The sequence below is a fragment of the Caretta caretta genome, chromosome 5 (genome assembly GCF_965140235.1).
Source record: "Caretta caretta isolate rCarCar2 chromosome 5, rCarCar1.hap1, whole genome shotgun sequence".
In the NCBI taxonomy this organism is placed as follows: Eukaryota; Metazoa; Chordata; order Testudines; family Cheloniidae; genus Caretta; species Caretta caretta.
In genome coordinates, this window is record NC_134210.1 from 96,167,020 (window position 1) to 96,189,167 (window position 22,148).

A 22,148-nucleotide genomic window follows, 5' to 3' on the forward strand; every position below is an offset into this window, starting at 1 on the left:
ACTTAGGTTCTGATCCTGCAGCGGTGCAAATGGTAATGCAACTTTTTGCAGAATCAGAGCTTCAGAATTTTGCAAAGGAAAAACAATAGTCAGAAAAGTTTGATTGATTGATCTTGTATTCTTGGTCAAGCAAGTGCATCTGAATCCTTTCTGGATAACCTTCAAAATATGGTTAGTTATTTTGGTATGGCTTAAGATCAGAACATATAAGTGTGAGTTCTGGCAGTTTAATTAAACAGATTTTTAACTCAACCTCCAGCCTTCACTCTCAATAATCAATGATTCTGATAATCCTCTGCTTTCTATTGTAATATTATTTTTCCCAGTGACAGTGTAATGCCTTAGTAAGAAAATGGAAACTAAATGGCCCTGCTTGGATGATGCGCACCTCTGTATTTATTAATTGTATGGTTTATTATTTATACAGTGCCTCATGATTGCACAGTGCTTTGCAGAACAAGTAAAAAGACAGATACCTACCAGCAGTCCCTTACTGAAATAGCATAGAGCCAAGTGTTCTATTAGTTTTTAGCAATATATTTATTGATTTTCACACTCTCCCTCCCATAAACTCTGTGCCCAATGCATTTGAATGGAGTGAAAATGGAGTCCATTTCCCCACCTCCCACAAAAGTCCCCGGGGTGAAGTCCTGGCTCCTTTGAAGTCAGTGGCACTAGCTTCCAATAGGCTGGTGGGCAAGGCTTTGTTTATGCTAGGACTTTATTCCTAAAATTTCGCAAAATTGCAACTGTTGGTTCAGCTTCATCAGTGGTAATAAAGGTTGGAGCATATGTAGATGGTGCTGGTAGCCACCAGTGATTAAAGTACTGTCTTGTGTAAACTGGCTCAGGGTTAGATGACTGTGGCCTAAAATGCCAGCAACTCCTAGGACCCTCATTTACGCTAGCACTCCCATCATCGCTGCCTCCTGTGCCACTGAACCCACGCTCTCAATGGTGGTAAATTTTGTCAAAAAAAATCTAGGGCACAATCCTGTAGCTTCGTGTGAGAGTGATGTGCTGCGCCTCTCTGCTCTGTTGGCAGCTGTCTTTACTGCCTCACAGGGCCGTGTTTAGGCATTCGTAGGGCACCTAAAATTTGGGGCACCACCCTTGCTGGCTGCGCCACGTACCCCCCCCCCCTCCGTTCCCCCCACCCCGTGCTGGGCCGGCAGGCTTCCCCCCGGCCCCTCCCCTCCGCCCACTCTCGGGCGGGACCTCCCAGGGCCAGGAGCGAGTGTGCATGTGAGTGAGCAGGGGGAGCTGGGAACAGAGCTGGGGGCATACCCGGAGGCTGGGAAGAGAGCGGGGGGAGCCGAGCCCGGGGGTAGAGCTGGGCCCGGGATTTCGGGGCGGGGGGGGTCAGAGGAGGAACCTGGCTGGGGGGAGCCGGGCTGGGAAGGGAAAAGAGCCGGGGTCCTTTGTCTGGCTCAGGGAGCGAGCAGTGACCGCGCTCGGGCGTCCTGAGGAGCAGGCTGGTGGCCCCGGGGGAGAGCAGCTGCTCCGAGCAGCCCTACGCTGTGCCTGGCCCTCTCCCCGCTGCAGCCCACGTGCCCTGCCGCGCCGGCAGGGCCCTGCAATCGCTCTCCTAGTCTCCTTTTCGCTCCGCCTCCCTCTTCTCTGAAGTTTAAGCCCAAATGCCGAGGATCCCCTTTGGACCGTCACCTTTTCCTCTCCTCCCTTCCCCAGCCGGGATCTGCCGCAGGCAAGGGCTGGGAGGAGGGAGAGGCACACACACAACCTGGCTGGGGAGGAGGGAAAGTTAAAGGAAGATAAAGACGGTGGCGTTTGCTTTGCCTGCCCATTCTCAATATTCCGGGGTCAACCGGAGGAAACTGACATTAAAACAATGGGAGGAGGGGAATGTACCTGGAGCAGAAAAGCAGCAATCAGGGCTGCAGAATGCAAGGGAGGGAGTGACCTCTTGCCTGGGGAGGAAGATGGACTCACCTTTGGTAAGGTTGGAGTAGCTGAAAAAATGTATTTAGGGGAAAGGGACATGATTTTTTTTCTTGTGGATCCAAGTATCTCCTGAGCTGTCTCTCAAGCTGGTAGCATTTTGAAGGAGGGAGAGTTCTAAACAGTGCAGAGTTGGTGGGATTTTAAAGGTCCCTTCAGGAATGCAGCACCTTCCTCACACATGGGAAAAACCTTTAAAACTGCCTCAAATAATCCAAAGCAAGAGCCACCATTCAAATGAGACTTAGCTGGTTATGGCTCCAGCCCCACTGTTGAAGCATTGTTGAAACCGCAAGCCGAGTTATACCCAGTACAATCCCACTGAGCCGGGTGTGGCAACCAGGTGTGTAAATCACAGCAGAAAAAAAGACTGGTGCCTGAATATAGTTCCTTTTCTTATTAAACTGCACATCCCAAGCACCTCTTTACTTTTCAGAATTAGAGGGAAAAGCTCTATTTTAGGGAGAATGAAAGACCCTAAAAGCAGTCACAGCGGTGGCAGGCAAGGGCCTCTGGACTCAGCCATTGGTCTCTGCTATTTCTTTTTTAAAAAAGAACAGGAGGACTTGTGGCACCTTAGAGACGAACAAATTTATTAGAGCATAAGCTTTTGTGGGCTACAGCCCACTTCATCAGATGCATAGAATGGAACATATAGTAAGAAGATATATGTAGCCCACAAAAGCTTATGCTCTAATAAATTTGTTCATCTCTAAGGTGCCACAAGTACTCCTGTTATTTTTGTGGATACATACTAACAAGGCTGCTACTCTGAAACCCATTTCTTTTTAGTCATTCAAATGGATTTTGGGTCATGGCTGACATCCCAGCCATCATGTAAAACGCTTCCCTGGGGCCTTTTGACGTGCACACAGAGGTATCTCACTGCCAAGTCCCTATTCTAGGAGGGGAGTAGAGGGGAAGGGAAGGGGAAGGCTGCAGGGTGATCTCCCACCTCCATGCAGACAGTGGCCTGTGCTTGCCACTGCCATGCTGGAGCCTCCACATTTATTTATTGACAAATTTTGCAGAATTTTAAAATGTTGTGCACAGAATTTAATTATTTGGTGCTGAATTCTGTCAGGAATATGGGGTGCTGGGCAGTTGAGGGGGGCTGTGAGAGGGGCAGTGGGTGGGGGCTATGGGTAGGAGATTGCTGGGCATCGGGATCTGTGGTGGAGATCTCTGGGTGAGGCGCCACTGGGCATGGGAGTTGCTGGGCATAAGGGGGTGCGGGGTACTGGGCAGGGGGCCATGTGGCGGGGCATGCTGGCAGCGCAGGGCCGGTTTGGAGGCACAGGTGGGAGAGAAGTGCAGGGGCTAGGGGTGAAGAAGGCACAATGAAACTGTTTTTAATAAAGTGCATGTGGCAAGTTTTCCAATACTGTAAGCTTATGTTTGTGTTGCTAAGAGCAAGCCAGGCATAGGGGCACCAGTTTAATAATACTGCTTAGGGCCCCATAAATCCTAAGGAGAGCCTATCAGTATCTTTTCTGATTGCTCAGCAGTTTGCTTCTTTATACAGAGGGTTTTCAGATTTAGTGCTTCTAAAACAGTCAAGAAAGAAACAATTGACGAAGACACAATGATGACCAGTGGAGGACTACTTAAGAACAAGCCCATACAATCAGGAGAACAGGCTGTGTACTCCGGCCTGCCTCAGTTCTAGCTTCAGACTCTCAGTCATGCAGTACAAGAACTGAGGGCAAGGGGAACTTTGTTTTTGCGGAAAACTAACTTTGAAACTACTAATTCTTAAGCCAAGAATATATAGAGTAAGCAGTGCAAGGCAAAATGGGTACCATCATACCTCTTTTAACCACTGAATCCTGGTTCTTTTGAAAATACTCAGGGGCAAGTCCAATCTGTTAACAAAACTAACGGGTTTTGCAAATAGAGGTTGTAAACTTGGAGGTCTCACTGAAGAAAACACACATGCACAAAAGATCTTGCAATATTAGAAAACAACCCCTTGAAAATGGGTGAATATGGGTAATGGCATAAAGAATTTAATACAGACAAGCCTTGAGGTCAAATGTACTCCTTCCTAGGACAGGAAGTGGCTGATAAGCCCAACTCTTGCCACTTCAAGCCTTTATATTTTTAAATGTTTTAGCAAAAAATGGCAAAAATATTCTAAAATATGTGTGTGTGCACATATACACACATTCGAATAACCAATCTAGAGGGAAAAAATCAGATAGATAAAGCATTTTGTATTTTGCATACTAAATATATCCATACAGATAATACTAATCTACTTAATGTGTCTCTAGAGCGGTATCAAAACTTCATAGTTTCTTTCATTTCTGATAAGGAATAGAGAATGGATTTTGTTCTTAAGGTATTGTTTTAAATAAAGCCGAAGTTTCTTTTTTTAAACTCCATTTCATTTGGATGGCTGGGTTCCTATGTTCTGCAATGTCTTGTGTGTAACCACAGAGATGGAAATTTCAATTATTAATAATTGAATTATCTCTCCCTGGAGTTAAAGTAGCAATGTTCTACCCAGTGAAGGTCTGCGTTTCTCTGGAGAGAATTACATGCATTTTATAAACTATGATGCTGCCAAGAGATTCCTGGATGCTAAGCTATTATCCTCTCAAGAAATAGAACTAAAGGGTATTTTCAAGGTTGAAAATATCAAGAGAATGGAGCAATTAAGCATCTGTATATCCCAAACTTTTATTATATAGTATCACTTTTTTTCTTTTGGCTTAATTTGGGACCTCAGATCTTCTAGGTGCCCCACCCACCCCCCATGCACTTTCCCCCCTTTTAGTTATTGAAACTGGTGTATTAACATTTACCTTGGACAATTGTATATAAGAAACCTTTTATAATATGAAACTATATTGGGCTTTTGGATGAGTTTAGAGACATTTTTTATCAACCTCCTACTCTCCCTTCCAGCAAACTATCCTGCCTGCATGGTGATTGCTTGTTTACATTAAAAAAAAAAAGGTCCAGATCATAGTATCATCAATGGGGTTTGAGGTAGAAGATGACTCTCCTTTTTAAATATATGTTAGTACAGGGATGCCATATATTGTTACTGAAGGCTGCATCAGTACCATGGAGGGACACAATGATCCCTCTGTAATTTGGTCATTATATTTATGCAAATGGGCTGATTGTTAGAGGTGCTACCTGCAGTCCCATTGACTTCAATGGTAGTTACACATGCTCAGCATTTGTGAAAATCAAGTCCAAAGTACAAACTCAGAAATCTGTTAAAACAATTGTAATATTTGAAGCACTTCTAGCCTTGATGGATGAATAGAAATTTCTTGTTTGAAGTCACCAGCAATTAAAACTTGTCCCTACCTTGCATTTATAGGCAATGTGCAGTTTACAATTTTACAATGTATCTTTCTTTAGAAGCCAGCCATCAGTGCAGATGCAGCTCATCAACATCATACATTTATGACAAACTTTTGAACATAAAAATCACCTATTTGTGGGGGGGGGATTAAATTTACATAGACTTATTTTTATTAATGTTAATATAGGAACATTTTATTATTTGGATGATTGGTTACCCATGAAAAATAAAAGGTATATGCTTATGTGGAGGTTCTGCCAAACCTTTCTCCTGATTCTCATGTTTTTTCAAGTACAGTATCTCAATGCGACATGAGTAATACCTTTAGCCACAGTTTGAAATCTTAGTATATTGATTGCTAATTTACTAGTTTACAGGTTAACCACCCATGAAAGAGTTTTCCAAACTAAATGGAAAGTAGCATTTAGGTTCTCCCTAAACATGTAAGAAAGGCACTTAATATGCTTCAAGTTAGGTGCCACAATATACACCAGGAATACTAAGCAGGTTGTTTCAATGGTGTAACAACTAACTCCTAGAACTTTAGCATAGCCAATGGTTTATTTAACTAATAAAGTAGTTTAGCATTTATTCATGAGGAAATCAGAGGCCATGCAATCTCACCATAAGCTAAATATATATTTTGATAAAATGATGGGCAAGTTGCGAGAAGCACATACCTTCTTTAGTTTATTGTAACAGTAACATCATACTAAAAGAGTGTGCACCCTGCTGATTATCTCACACTAAGAGTATGACTTTTGTAAGAGACTTTGGCTCTACCTGAAGCACTGGCTGAAACTCCTAACTATCCTTCTATCGTTAGACTCCTCCTCTGGAAATGCATACATTTCACAGATGGATTAATCACTCCTATTCCCTTGTCTATTGTTTTCCATCAGGATTTCCTGCTTGCCTGCTAAAGTTGGTTGGTTTTGGTTTAAACAAGAAGGGCTTTTCTTGTTTGACTGGCTTTTACCTGTTTCTTGTTTCCTTGTTTCCAAAAAGTTATAACCTCTTTACTAGCTCATGGAACCAATGTATTCCATTAGATTGTTCCCTAAGGAACATAGATTTCTTAACTTTTGTAGCAGGCATATTGATGCAATGGTGCAGGACAGGCATGTCAGTCTGTGCAGAATATGACTGATTGTATCTGATTGGTGGATTAGATGAACAAAACTTCATGCCTTCTGATGCACTTTCTTCATACCTCTCTATTCCGCCACATAATCCCCCACCAAGTCCCAAAAAAGCCATGAACTGGTTAATAATTGCTTTAGAAATGTTGAGCCATTAGAGGCATTTATAGATAATTTATCATTAATCAAGGTATTCAACATATTATTATAACTATTACTATTTAACATTTCTATTGTAGTATCTCCTAGAGATGGTAAGAACATAAGAATGTCCATGCTGAGTCAGATCAATAGTCCATCTGGCTGACAGTGGCCAGTGCCAGATGCTTCAGAGGGAATGAACAGAAGAGAACATTCATCAAATGATCCATCCCCTGTTGTCCAGTCCCAGCTTTCGACAGTCGGAGGTTTAGGGACACGAGGACCATGTGGTGGCATCCCTGACCAGCTTGGGCTAATAGCTACTGATGGACCTAAGCCCCATGAATTTATCTAATTCTTTTTTTGAACCAGTTACACTTTTGGCCTTCACAACATCCCCTGGTAATGAGTTCCACAGGATAAGTATTTCCTTAGGTCTGTTTTTAAACCTTGTGCGTATTAATTTCATTGGGTGACTCCTGGTTCTTGTGTTATGTGAAGGGGTAAATAACAATGCCCTATTCACTTTCTCTACACCATTTATGATTTTATAGACCTCTGACATATCCTCCCCTAGTCATCTCTTTTCTAAAATCATAGAATCATAGAATCATAGACTTTAAGTTTAGAAGGGACCATTATGATTGTCTAGTCTGACCTCCTGCACAACGTAGGCCACAGAATCTCACCCACCAACTCCTGTAACAAATCCCTAATTTATATCTGAGCTATTGAAGTCCTCAAATCGTGGTTTAAAGACTTCAAGGTGTCATTTTAAACTCTCCTCGTATGGAAGTTGTTCCATACTTCTAATCATTTCTGTTAGCCTTCTCTGTACCGTTTCCAATTCTAATATATCTTTTTTGAGATGGGGCAACCAGAACTGCACTCAGTATTCAAGGTACGGGTGTGCCATGGATGTACATATATTTTTGTCTTATTGTCTGTCCCTTTCCTAATGGTTCCTAACATAGTGTTATATTTTTGACTGTTGCTGCACATTGAGCAGATGTTTTCAGAGAATTATGCATGATGACTCCAAGATCTCGTCTCTTCTTTGAATGGTAACAGCTAATTTAGAACTCTTTGTATGTGTAGTTGGAATTATGTTTTCCAATGTGCATTACTTTGCGCTTAACAACACTGAATTTCAACTGCCATTTTGTTGCCCAGTCACTCAGTTTTGTGAGATCCTGTTGTAACTCTTTGTAGTCAACTCTGGACTTAACTATCTTGAGTAATTTAGAATCATTTGCAAACTTCACCACCTCACTGTTTACTTCTTTTTCCAGTTAATTTATGAATATGTTGAACAGCACTGGTCCCAGTACAGTTCCCTGGGGGATCCCACTATTTATGTCTCACCATTCTGAAAACTGACTATTTATTCCTACCCTTTGTTTCCTGTCTTTTAACAAGTTACTGATCCATGAAAGGACCTTCCCTCTTATCCCATGACTCCTTACTTTGCTTAAGAGCCTTTGGTGATGGACCTTGCACTTGGACTTTCAGAAAGCCTTTGATACTATATTTGCTGGATCACCCTTGTCCACTTGCTTCCTGACCTCCTCAAAGAATTCTAATAGACTGGTGAGTCATGTTTCCCTTTACAAAAGTCACACTGACTCTTCCCCAACATATTATGTTCATCTGTGTGTCTGATCATTTTGTTGTTTACTATAGTTTCAACCCATTTGCCTGATCCTGAAGTTAAGTTTACCTGCCAGTAATTGCCAGGATCACCTCTGGAGCCTTTTTAAAAAATCGGCATTGCATTATCTAACCTCTAAGTCATCTGGTACAGAGGCTTATTTAAGTGATAGGTTACATACCACAGTTAGTAGTTCTGCAATTTCATATTTCAGTTCCTTCAGAACTCTTGAATGCCATCTGGTAACTTATTACTGTTTCATTTATCAGTTTGTTCCAAAACCACCTCTATTGACACCTCAGCCAGGGACAGTTCCTCAGATTGTTACCTAAAAAGAATGGCTCGGGTGTGGGCACACGTTGTCTGCACTGAAGACATTCAGCTTCTCTGCAGTGGCCTTGTCTTCCTTGAGTTTTTCTGTAGCACCTTGATCTTTCTTCCAGGGGCCCCACTCATTGTTTGGTAGGCTTCCTGTTTCTGATGTACTTAAAAATATATTTGCTGTTAATATTTATGTCTTTTGTTAGTTGCTCTTAAAATTCTTTTTTGGGCTGCCTAATTATATTTTTACACTTAACTTACCGGAGTGTACGCTCTTTTCTGTTTTCCTCAGTAGGATTTGACTTCTAATTTTTAAAAGATGCTTTTTTGCCTCTGACTCCCTCTTTTACTCTGCTGTTCAGCTATGGTGACATATTTTTGTCCTCTTACTGTTTTGTTGTTTTTTATTTGGGGTATGCATTTAGTTTGAACCTCTCTTATGGTCTTTTAAAATAGTTTCCATGCATGTTGCAGGCATTTCACCCTGGTGACTATTCCTTTTAATTTCCATTTAACTAGCTTCCTCATTTTTGTGTAGTTCATCTTTTTGAAGTTAAATGTTACTGTGGCGGATTTCTTTGTTGTTTTTTCCACTGCATAGATGTTAATTTAATTACATTACGGTCTCTTTATAACTTCCTGCACCAGGTCCTGTGCTGCACTTGGGACTAAATCAAGAATTGACTCTCCCTTTGTGGGTTCCGGGACTAGCTGCTCCAAGAAGCAGTCATTAATGGTGACTAGAAATTTTATCTCTGCCTCCCATCCTGAGGTGAGATAACCAATCAATATGGGGATAGTTGGAAATCTCCTATTATTATTGGGTTTTCTCCTTTTGTAGCATTTCTAGTCTCGCTGAACGTTTCACAATCACTATCTTAGTTAGGTGGTCAGTAGCATATTCCTACTGCTATATTCTTATTATTCAAGCATGGAATTTCTATCCATAGAACTTGTATGGTACAGTTTGATTCATTTAAGATTTTTACTATACACCTCTACCCCGATATAATGCTACACGATATAACGCGGGTTCACATACAATGCAGTAAAGCTTCGACATGCTGCTCTGAGCAACGTGTTAAGGGTGTCGGGCCGGGCCAGGGCCAAGGGATTGGATAAGGGGCAGAGGGTCTCAGGGGTGGTCAGGGGCTCCCCCTCTCCCTGGGGTCTGGGAGGCAGAAGCTGGAGGAGCACTTTTGGGGGCCCCACAGTCCCAGAGTGGCCCGGGGATTAGCGGGGGGGCCGGGAGCACCCTGCTCCGCTTCCCTCGACACGGCCCCGGGGGAAGGGATCTCCCCACATTCACCGGCAGCGGCGGAAGCAGAGCAGCGCAGCCCCAGCCCACTCCACCAGCTCCCAGCTGCGGCGTTCCACTTCCCGCCACAGGTGAGTGCGGGACCTTTCACCAAACCCCCCTCCCTCCCAGCGACATGGCTGGGGCCGGGGCAAGGAAAGCAGAGTGGGCTGGGGCCGTGTCGCTCTGCTTCCTGCTGCCGGTGAGTGCGGAGGACATCCTTTCCCCAACCTTCCCGCACTCACCAGTGGCAGGAAGCAGAGCGCCACGGCTGGGAGGTGGCAAGAGTGGAGCGGGCTGGGGCCGCATTGCTCTGCTTCCTGCCGCTGCTGGTGAGTGCCTGTCATGGGGCGGGGGGTGTGGATAGGGGTTGGAGCAGTCAGGGGACAGGGAGAAGGGGGGGTTGGGTAGGGGGTGGGGTCCTGGGGGTGATCAGGGACAGGGGTCTCTGGAGGGGGTAGTCAGGGAACAAGAAACGGAGGGGGCCAAAGCAAGTTCGATATAACGCGGTCTCACCTATAACACGGTGAGCATTTTTGTCTCCCAAGGACCGCGTTATATCGGGGTAGAGGTGTATTTGACTCAGTGCTTTCTTTGTCACATTGTGCTACTCCTCCACGAGCACGACCTACTTTGTCATTCCTATATATTTTGTAGCCTGAGACCTCAACCAGGTTGCAGTTATGCCTGGTCATTTTTTTTCCCCTTTTTAAATATATAAAGATTGTCTCCCAACATTTTCATAAACTGCTATTACTTTACTGTCTTTTAGTCACGCAACTACATTCACATAACCAAGTTATTTTGTTGGTCTAACTAATACAGAGAATTAATAATGGGGTATGGACCCTTCAACTTAATATCATTATTTCAAATCCAGCCTTCATCTGCACAGAACCAAAGGTTAGAATACGCTCTGTATGGGGGCTTAGTGATGTATGGTATATGATATGATATGAGTGGGTGTTGTCAACCCATTTCTACAGGGCAAATGCTCCGATCATTATGTTAATGGACACTCTCAGTGGAGAACGCAATTGGCATGCCTTGTTGTCAGTCTCAGCAAATACCTCACCCCATATAGGGCAGTGAATCCTGGTGAGACACACTGGTGAGGTTAAGCGAGTTTTCACACTCTTATACTTACTGTGTCTGTCCTAGGAGGGAGTATAAAACTGCGGTCTCCCAGCACATCAGTGTTCCACAAACATTTAATTCACTTGGAGCCATTCTTTTTCTTGACTGCAAGCTTTACTTCCTTGTGCCTATACCAGTTGCCATCTGGCTGCTGACACACTTCCCTGTCTTCATTCTACTTTTTCTCTTACAGTCTTAGTTTTATCTTCCTCTTTATCTCCTTTTATATATGTAACATTTTCTCACAAGATACCCTCCCATTTTTGATGATGTAATTTATGTTTTCTGGAACAAGCACCTTCTATCTAGCCTGTTGCGGATGTTCTTAAAAGGGATACAGGTATAATCATTAAACTCATTTGCTTTATTTCAGATTATTTAAAATATCATGATAGAATTTTATACCTTTTTTAATTCTATGGATGAACACTCATTTCTGCTTGAATTCACTGTAGGTTGTTCGAATGTTTGCAATTTACAAGCAAAAGGCATGTGGAAAAGCCAGTTCAGGAGCTTTATATGAACACCTCTCCTGTTGTCTGTTGTAAATTACTTCATCATTTAAAGTGAGAAGGCCTCTGTCAAGGTTCCTCCCCCACTCTGAACTCTTGGGTACAGATGTGGGGACCTGCATGAAAAACCTCCTAAGCTTATCTTTACCAGCTTAAGTCAAAACTTCCCCAAGGTACAAAATATTCCACCCGTCGTCCTTGGATTGGCCGCTACCACCACCAAACTAATACTGGTTACTGGGGAAGAGCTGTTTGGACGCGTCTTTCCCCCCAAAATACTTCCCAAACCCTTGCACCCCACTTCCTGGACAAGGTTTGGTAAAAAGCCTCACCAATTTGCCTAGGTGACTACAGACCCAGACCCTTGGATCTTAAGAACAATGAACAATCCTCCCAACACTTGCACCCCCCCTTTCCTGGGAAATGTTGGATAAAAAGCCTCACCAATTTGCATAGGTGACCACAGACCCAAACCCTTGGATCTGAGAACAATGAAAAAGCATTCAGTTTTCTTACAAGAAGACTTTTAATAAAAATAGAAGTAAACAGAAATAAAGAAATCCCCCCTGTAAAATCAGGATGGTAGATATCTTACAGGGTAATTAGATTCAAAAACATAGAGAACCCCTCTAGGCAAAACCTTAAGTTACAAAAAAGATACACAGACAGAAATAGTTATTCTATTCAGCACAATTCTGTTCTCAGCCATTTAAAGAAATCATAATCTAACACATACCTAGCTAGATTACTTACTAAAAGTTCTAAGACTCCATTCCTGGTCTATCCCCGACAAAGACAGACTATAGACAGACCCTTTGTTTCTCTCCCTCCTCCCAGCTTTTGAAAGTATCTTGTCTCCTCGTTGGTCATTTTGGTCAGGTGCCAGTGAGGTTACCTTTAGCTTCTTAACCCTTTACAGGTGAGAGGAGCTTTCCCCTGGCCAGGAGGGATTTCAAAGAGGTTTACCCTTCCCTTTATATTTATGACAGCCTCTTCTTCCTCTTTTATATTAGAGACCAGGAGCTTTAATATGGGGCTCTTTAACTGTACTCTTTAGAGTAGCCAGATGCCATCTGTGTGCTAAATCCATCCACAATATTTTCAAAAAGTCACACTCACAAGGAAATGTGTCTGAGAATGATAAGGGAAAGAGGTAGGAAACTAAATGAGTCCTGCCTGAAACGTTCATTATGTAAAATAGAGGCAGAGTGCCAGTGGGATCATTATGGCTTCAGCACAAATGTGCCAAATTGCCTCATACCCCCAGGCCTTAGGAGCTGCAATAAAGAGAATGGTTACAATCATTGACCACTTCTAATTCTTGTATATCATTTTAATCTTCATCTGTCATGTTCATTTCCTATTAGAGGGCCCTCTGCTGCCTTTGTCAGACATGTCTGTTGCTTTCCTGCCATCTGCCTCTTTGAAAGTCTCACACAACTTTTAAAATATACTTCAATTCCTGAATGCTATCCTGTCCACTCTGTTTTGCCTACTGAGACCGAGGAGGGCAGTTGTTGCAGAGTTAGACTGTCAGGAGCAAGCACATGCATGTAGGGAGAAAGTCACATAAACTGAATTCACAATGGTTTTGGTTTGTTGACTTTACAGAAATTAAGATTGCTGCTATAAAAAGCCAGTGAAAGGCTTACTTCACATATGAAAATCTTCCAGAAACTGAAATACTGGTACTCAAAATAGCAAAATTGACAGACTTGGTTACAGGTCTGGTTTTTTTAACCTTCTCTTTCCAAGGAGACACGAGAGGAAAGACAGCATCTGTCTCTGAGTCTGTTATTTTTTTAAACTTCTATTTAATTTAAAGGAGTAGTTGTAACTACAGGTTAGTCGGGTTAATGCAAGAGAAGACAGCAGCTGGAATCATTCTAATGAAGTGCAGTTCAAGGTATTTAAATTTAAGAATACATGAGGAAGATGACTTTATTCCCAACTATATGGAGGATTTTATTTGTTATAAATATCTCTCCTTTCTAATATGATAGCTTCTAGTTATAGTCAACAGAACTTACTGGGCTCAAGCCAGGAGTAACTAGGTGAAAATCTATGGTCACTATTATATTGGAGGTCAGACCAGATGATCTAATGGTCCCTTCTGGCCTTAAAATGGGTTAATATGATTTTGTAGTTTGTTCAAAGAACATGAAATGAAGAACATTACAGAGACTCAAAGGGCTTGTTTACACACAGACTATTTTAGTTAAATTGATGCAAGCTTTTTGTGTGGACACTTATCCTGGGGAGATTATCCTATTTCAATGTAGCTTAAATCAGTAAAAAAAAAATCTGCTCAAACTGTGTGTTCTGGTAGATCAGTCCAAAGAACACTTGCTTAGGGCCCAACTCCTTGTGAAGTCAATCACAAAACTCCAGTTGACCTAAATGGTGCAGTATTACACACTAGAAAGTACTGGAGACTGGGTGAGGGATCTTCATAATGGGGTGCTCTACTCTTTGCAGCACTTTAGTTTGTTCTCTTCTTTCCACTCAGAGAAGTTCAAAAAACCAGTGCATTCTCCAGACTTGCCATTTTGCTAGTTCTGTTAGGAGGTGGTTCACCGGTGAGATTTCCTACACTAGTGAAAGGAAATTACTGTGGTGGTACAATTCAACTGCTTAGTCTTTCTGTCAGTAATACTCAGAGCCTGTTGGAGACCCATAACATAGCTGTAATGCAATATTTTCTCCATATTTAAGCATTGTTTGGCTATAGCTAGAGCTTTCTACTTTATGTTCTCTGGAGCAGATCTGCATTGCAACCATAGCGTACCCTGGGGATACCTTGCTGATGTTAATCCTTGAGAAGCAATGGATTTGGGCTCTGATGTACAGCTGCAGGCTAAAGTGTACAGCAGTGAACAAACTGAGACTGATGTCTGTGATAACTAGGAGTTGATGTTGTCTGAAGTGAGCAATTGGTGTACAATGTTGGAAATAGTTGTCTATAGGGTGTCTGTTTGGAATGGATTCCTATTTTGAGGCATATTTTCTGGAGGTCTAAAGTCACCAATAACTAGACCAATCACTTTAACTCCAGAACTTTTACTTCCCTTGATCTTGTGCCTTAGGATGGCATGGAGAACTCTAGGAAAGATATTATGTCCTTTGGTTTGCATCTCCTAGGTGTGTGTCCTTAATTTTGTTGTTTTGGATATACATTTCACTTACATGTGTCCTGTGTGTTGACAGTCTAACTGGGCCAAATTAATCTCCGGTGTAGCTCCATTTAAGTCTGTGGATAGGGACAACTATATGATTTTTTTTTTCTTCTGGTACTGATTGTTACCCCTAGTTATTTTTGCCTGAGACCTTTGGTGAGGTGGCAGATACCTGCTTGATGTCCTTTGTTTCTCTTCCTCACTTAGCTGGCAGCTCATCACAAGTAAGATGGGCAGCCCCCTGTGTGGATACAAAATGTGCATCCACATCTGATCTGTGAACCGCAAACATGGTCTGCGGACATCCGCAGATTTGCAGGGCTCTAAAGATGGGGGGCTTTATTTCTCCCTTCCCCCCAACAAAATGGAAGTAGAGGGAGTTGTTTGTGTTAGACTGTGATACATTGACATCTTGTTCGGGGGCTTTTAATGTTAGCTTTTATGGAGGTGGCTGCTCCTGATTTGTTTTTTTCAATAATTGGCTCACCCATGGTGTGTCAGCCACTAGTGATTCTAGGTTTATCCTGTGTTAACTCTGAAGTGAAACTATTTAAATTTCTACAATAACTTTCTCTGCTGATCATTTTAGCAGAGATATCCAGCTACTCTGACATTTTAAGTGGTACTTGGGATTGTGGGTGGAACTTAAGATCACCTGTATTGCTGTTTTCTCCCCAGGAAATCCACCCCACCCTCCATTACCATCTTATCTGATGCATTTTCTCCAGTTTTGTCTGCAGATTGATACACAGCTTTCTTTTGTTAAAGTGACCACTCGTTTTAAATGATCCTATTTTTAATTCCTTTCTTTTCTAACAAATATGCCAGCTGTTGTTTCTGCCATTGCTTCTTTTATTAACTTAGTTTTAGTGTATATCATGTTTTCCCAAGGAGTCTCTATGAATTTTAAACATTTGATGTTGGTTTTATTTTTTTAATCAAATTTTCTTCCACCGATAATGAATTATTACTGTTTTAATTCTGTGACTATTTATCTCAAAATCTTTAGAATGCTTGGTGCTCCGTTCCTTCTTGAAACATCTCCTTCCTCCATTTAATCTGGTTGGGTTGAGGTTCAAATCAGGACACTCAATGTAAACTGCTATTGTTAAAGTGTCTTCGCTTTTATTGTGGCTAAATTGGGTAGACTGACATCTGTCCTGATTCTATTGGATTTTTTTGCAGCATTTGACACACTTGATGATATGATGACTTTATCTGAACTCATTAATAGCTGGTATCTACAGCAGTATTTTCTTGCTAGTCTTGTAGCTTTATAGTCACAAGGAAGCAATCTTCTTGGCATAATCTGTGGGTGGCTGTTCTTCTAGGTTTTAGGCCTACTGCTTTTCTCTTTATACTGTCAACCACATGGTGCCCTTTTAAATTTTTCTTGCTTTCCTTATTTCTTGTATGATGATGACACAAATATTTATGTTTGTTTTCTTGTATTTTCTGAGTCTCTGCATTCGTATTTCTCCTGCTGCTTGGGTAATACCTCTGATTAGATTAACTTCATTTCTGGACATAAATACTGACATTCTGGTTTTTGGCTCTGTCGCTAACTTATTCACTATTGAGTTAGCATACAGTATTTTGAGCTAAAACTCCATTGGTATTCCCGTTTCTGTCATTTCATCCTTAGACTGAAGCTGTCATTACACCTTGTAATTGCACAAGACTTTTACTACATATTTAAAATACATACATTTTAAAACACTAATGCAAAATTTTAGCATGAGCATTCTTTTATGGTTCAACTGTTGTATGGCCCTCTTTGCACTGGTCAATCCATGTCACAGCTGGTTTACAAACACTTGGCTCATCTGATTTTTTTGTTGTTGTTGTTGCTTCAGATATCCCCAGCTGACCACCCCCACACAATCCCTATTTAAGTGCTTTCCTTGTCTACATATTTCTGTATCCACAAATGTATTGTTAGAGTCTCCCTCAGGGCTAGGTCCACACATTTTCTGTGTGGGTTGCCCCTAGGGTTGCCAACGTATTTAAAAAATACAGGATTGTTTTCTTAGCACCCCTCAGAGGGAGGAGTACACTGTACCCACAGGGGTCAATGGTGGGGTGCCCAGTACCACAGAGGGTGGGAGTTATACTCCTGGAGGAATTCTGCGCCACTGCACTTGTGCAAAATTTATGTCCCCTGCAGATTTCTTTGCTTCCTCACAGAAAAATGACTTTCTGACAGGGAAGCAAAAGGAAGTTACAAGAGCGGTCATGTGACCCTTCCCAGCATTTGGGTGCCCAGGACAACCGGCAGAGAGGTAAATCACTGTGGGGCAGAAGGCGGGACTCGGGAAGACCCGGCTGGTGGCTCCTACCCTGCGCTGGGCTCAGCTGTTAGTCCTGACTGGCCTGGACGAGACGGGACTTCTTCTTCCCCTGCATGCCATCTGGGGCCAGGTCAGACCACCCCCCACATTTCTACCCTGGCTGCAGGAAGCTCTACAAACTCCCCCTGCCTCCAGCTTCCTGCACCCATTGCTCCTCAGCTGCAGAGGGAAGGATTCCTGTACAGGGAGCTGCTTCCCCATCTACCCAACCCCCGAGCATCCAGACCCCTTCATACCCAGACCCTCCTGCCAACCCTCATCCCCCCTGCACTCAGAACCTCCCCGATGAGCCCCACTTTCCCTGCACCTGGACCACCGCGAAGAGCCACCCGCACCCAGATCACTACCCCACCAAGCCCCAACCTGGATTCCCACCGCACTGAGCCCCATTCCCTCAGCATCTGGACAGCTCACTGAGCCCCCAACACCCAGACCCCCCGCTGAGCTGTATCCCCGGACACGCAGACCCCGCCACTGAGCCTCAACCACCTTCACCTGGAGCCCCCTGCAGAATCCCATTCATACAGAATCCCATTACTGTTGCACTCAGAACCCCCCCAACAAGCCCCTGTGATCCAGATCCAGCCCACACCCAGATCCCCCACTGAGTCACCCACACCCAGATTGCCCCACACAAAACCCTCTCAACCCATATCTGGATTTCCCCCACATTAAACCACTCCATACTTGGATCCTGCCTTGCTGAGCCTGCCTGCCCGCACAGAGGGGCTGGGCCCTGGGGTGTTTCTAAGGCAGGCTGAGTCCTTGCGTTGTGTCAGGCCTCACCGCTGAGTCCGTGTCCGTGGGAGGGGTGGAGGGAGCTACACAGTGATCTCCCACCTCTGTGCAGCCAGTGGCCTGTGCTCCCCGATGCCATGCTGGAGCCTCCACATTTATTTGACAAATAAACTTTGCAGAATTTTAAAATATTGTGTGCAGAATTTTAATTTTTTTGGCACAGAATTTTTTTGGTGCAGAATGCTCTCAGGAGTAGAGGTACTAACCATGTGATAGTTGAGGAAATCTTCTGCTCGCTGCAGTCAGTCTTGGCTGCGGAGACGCAGCTCCAGAAATGAACAGGGTCTGGAAGGGAGTGGAAAGAGGCACCTATGAGTACTGGCGCCCTGCTGGACAGGGCCCCGTGCTGACTCCAGCCCGTAAGCATGTTCCTGTCTGCTTTCTGTGTGCAGGCTGCCTGTCTGTCAGGGCAAGTGAATGGGGCTGTGTGCCTTGGAGCTGCACTGAAGGGCCAGGATCAGGAAAGGGCTCTGCCTGGCAAGGGGGTCAGCACTCACGGGGTATAGCCTTTCATTTCCCTCTGACAGAGTCTCTGCCAATGTCCCCAGCAGAGGAGCATAACTACTGGTTTGTGGCAGCTGCAGCAGTGGAGGAGCAAGGCAGGCAGGGAGCCTAGTCCTGGCAGCCAAGACCACCTGCACAGAGCCCTGTCCGCTTCCCCTGCTGGAGAGAGCCCCGTCCTGATTCTTTCTAGCCTTTTAGCATGACCCCATCAGGTCTTGTGCCCCCTGATAACCTTATGTCCCATAGTTTGGGAACCTCTGCGTAATAGGAACATTGGTTCAGTAAATCATGGGACCGATTCTGGATTACTACATTGCATTATTTTTCAAACTTAATATAACTGGAAGGTGAGGTAATAATAAAACTGGCTTTGCATAATGGCATTATTTTTAATACGTTGAAATATGGGATAAAAGGAGTCCCATACTGATTTAGTAAGGGATAGGCAATTTTCTATTTAAATAAGGGACGTCCCTTGTAATATGGGACTGTTGGGAACCCTAGTTGTCCCCTCTCTGTAGCTGCAGGGAGCAGAATCAAAGTTGATTGGATGAAGGACTAGTCCCCACCTTCTGGAGACTCCCTCACTTTTATTCTGCCTCCTGTAGTTACTGGCTGGATGGGGGAATCACCTGTGAGAGAGAGAATTCACCAAAAAAACCAAACAAACCTGAAGAGGTAGTTTGTCTCCTTCCTGGAATTACCACAATGCCTCCCCCACATCCCCTGACTGCTCAGATAAAGGCTAAGAAGATGGAGGAGAAGAATCCAAGCAGGAGACCGAAGCTGTCTTCCTCCTGCTCCGTATCCCCACCCAATGGTGCAGAAGGGGAGAGGTTTGTGCCTTGTGCATTCCAGACTCCTCATCTGCTGGGTCAGAAAGGTTTAGCTTTGGCCTCCTGACCCCAACCCAGGAGATGGTTCCCCAGGAGTTCCCCACCAGTGGGGAGTGACAGCTGGGATGCAAATGCCTCAAAGGATGGTGTAAAAATGAAGAGAGCCCTTCAGCCATTAGAGGCGGTCACATCAAAGGGCAGCGGCCTACCACAGGGGTTGAATCCACCATAGACAGAGCAAGGGGTGGATGGTTAGACCATTTGGGGCATGCACCCTCCTGCAGCACAGGTTCCTTCCCGTCCCTTGTTGGGTAATTCATTTTCCTACCTTAGACCCTGGGGAAGTCTGAAGGAATTCTGAAACGAGGGCAGAAGAAGGGAATCTCCCTTCAGGAAGAAATTCCCTCTTTGGCTAGGGATCTCTTGGATTTGGCACAAAAAGTGCCTTTACCTCAGAGTCCACCATCTTATGAGCCCCAGGCAGCACGGCAGTCCACTCTCTAAAGGGCAAAGATTAAGAGATAAAGGCCTGCTAGTCAAAGAGGTTCTCAGGACTCCTCATCTGAGCCAGGTTCCCAATCCCCACATACCCGAAGGAGTAAAACTAAAAACTGAGCAAGGGGTTCAAGAAATTACCTTAAAAATTTAGGAGAAAACTGGCCTGTTCTTTTAGGGATAGCTATTCCTCTGACTCATCACCAGAGGGCACCAGAGCTAAAGGCTCTGCTCCTAAGGGTTTCATCCATGGAAAGAAAAAGTACTACAAAAGGAACAAAGTTCTGTATGTGTTTGGTTCTTCTTCTTCTTCTTCTTCTTCATCATTTAATTCATTTTCATCCTCATCTAGGGTATCACCAAAGGAAGAAGGATAGGAAATCTGCTCAATCTAAGTCCAAATGAGGAAAAAGGAAGTCAAGAGGAAAGTCAGGATCATCTTCATAGGAGGAAGGTGAACTCTCAACCTCAGTGTGAATCGCAGAATGAAGCAAAGCAAGAGACTCTTTTCCCAACTGAATCATATGTGAAGATGTTATGAAAGGTGATTAGAGACTTGGTTGTTCCATCAGATGAGCCCATTAGAAAAAATTCTGAGAAGAGATGATTGGTACAGAAATTACCCAACAGTATTTTCCAACTGCTTCAAAATCTGAACCACACATTCCCTTCACATCATTTTGGGAAAAATAATTAAGGTCAAAAAGGGAACACCAGCAAAGTCTATGACAGTGGTTTCCAAACTTTTCCCCCCAAGGACCCCTTTGGCACCTTATTAAGTGTCCCGGACCCCTTTCATTTCCAGTACTACTGGAATGCCCACACTAGCTCCTTCCAGTGTGACCCATGCACTATGTGCATTCTGGCTCTGGCTCAAGGGATGGGCCCCCACATAACCCACAACAGACTCATCCAAGGTTCCCATTTTGTGAACCACTGGTCTGTGTGGCATGCCAAAAAAATTCTACAATGTGTACCGTAGCAGAGCAGATTTTGTCTCTTCCCAAAGTGGATGTGGCTGTTTCAGTATTTGTCAAAGACACTGCTATCCCAGTGGAAGGGCAGTTTTTTCCCAAAAGAACGCACAGAGTAGAAATATCATTGCACTCTGTTTGAGGCTGCATCTTCCTCTCTGGGGGTATCTGCTATGGCAACATGTTTTGCAAGACTAATATAGGCCTGGGCTGACAGTTTGGCAATCAGATTGCAAAAAAAAAAAAAAAAAAAAAGGCTTAGAAATCATTACAGGTAGTTTTGGAGTTAAAGAAAATCTCAGTGGCTTCACCATTCATAGCTGCTACAACAAGGGATGTTTTGATGTTTTCAGCACATGCTATGGTCTCCAAAGTGGTGACTAGATGGCACCTCTGGTTATGAGCCTGGATAGACAATATGCAGGCCAAACTCATGTTATCAGTTTTGAAATATCCAGGAGGTTGGCTATCTATGGCGCCATTACACAGGTGGTGACAGAATACTCAGATAAATCAAAAAAGACCTTAGAGAATACCTCTAAATCCAGGAAAAAGGGATAGCCTACTTATTACAGGTCTAAATATCATTTCATGGCTACTTCCCTACATACAGAAGGTGAGATTACAGCAAAAGCAAATGGAATTCTGAACCCAGAAAGGGCAGAGACCAATCTTCCTGCAATGCAAATTCCAATATTAGAAACAATGCCTGACTACAGTCAGGAAAGTTCTGACAAGCAACACCTAGAGGGAAAACTATTACAATTCAAGGACCAATGATCTCTCTCCACATTGGAGAGATGGGTCCTGCATGTGTGGTTTGACAAGGATACATTATAGAATTTTCAATGATTCCAAATTGTTGTTTTCTCCCTTCTCCAGTATACTCAAATCTGCAAAAGAGACACCCCCCCCCCCGCCCAAAGGTCGTAGATCATCTTTTGCAAATAGACATGATAGAGTCTCTGAGGAGAAGACATTCTCAGGCTATTGCTCAATCTTGTTTCATCCATGACTCCAGTGTTCACAAAAGGCCTTGTTGTTCTTGTGGCTTGTCTGAAGCAGAAGGGGATAGAAGTATACCCTTTCCTGGATTACATTGTACTCAGAGTCCCACCCAATGAAGGATCCAGTCAAGTGACTCAGTTAACAGTCCAAACATTGGAACAGCATGGATTTATAGTACATTTCTGAAAGAATCATCTTCAACTATCTAAGCACCTAGGTCACCTTGATAGACATGCCGGCCCACAAAATCTTTCTGTCAGTCAAAAGATGGGACAAGATCAGATCAGCAATTACCTTCCTGAGGAGGTGCCCAAGGATTACAATTACTGTGTAAGAGTAATAAAGCCTAAAAATAAAATTGGAATTGAGACACCTTAAAGACAGACCTTTGGACCCACCATTATTACAAGAGATGACTGTAGCTGGCTGTGGTTTCCATTCTTCCACAGTTGTTGAACATACTTACATAATATTAATGATTAGTCACTAATAATAAAGAATGTTTTTTCCCCTGCAAACAA

General features: G+C 43.5%; 1 long non-coding RNA gene across 2 annotated transcripts; it reads left to right on the forward strand.

Annotated features, from left to right (window-relative positions):
• The first annotated feature begins 1,165 nt into the window (after nt 1–1,165).
• On the forward strand, nt 1,166–21,537 carry LOC142072185 (uncharacterized). Of its 2 annotated transcripts, XR_012668579.1 has the most exons (3): nt 1,191–1,245; nt 16,868–17,082; nt 19,998–21,537. It is a non-coding gene; the product is annotated as an uncharacterized LOC142072185 (long non-coding RNA). The 2 variants fall into 2 exon arrangements; XR_012668580.1 differs by lacking the exon at nt 16,868–17,082 and having other exon boundaries at nt 1,166–1,245.
• The last annotated feature ends 611 nt before the right edge of the window (nt 21,538–22,148 follow it).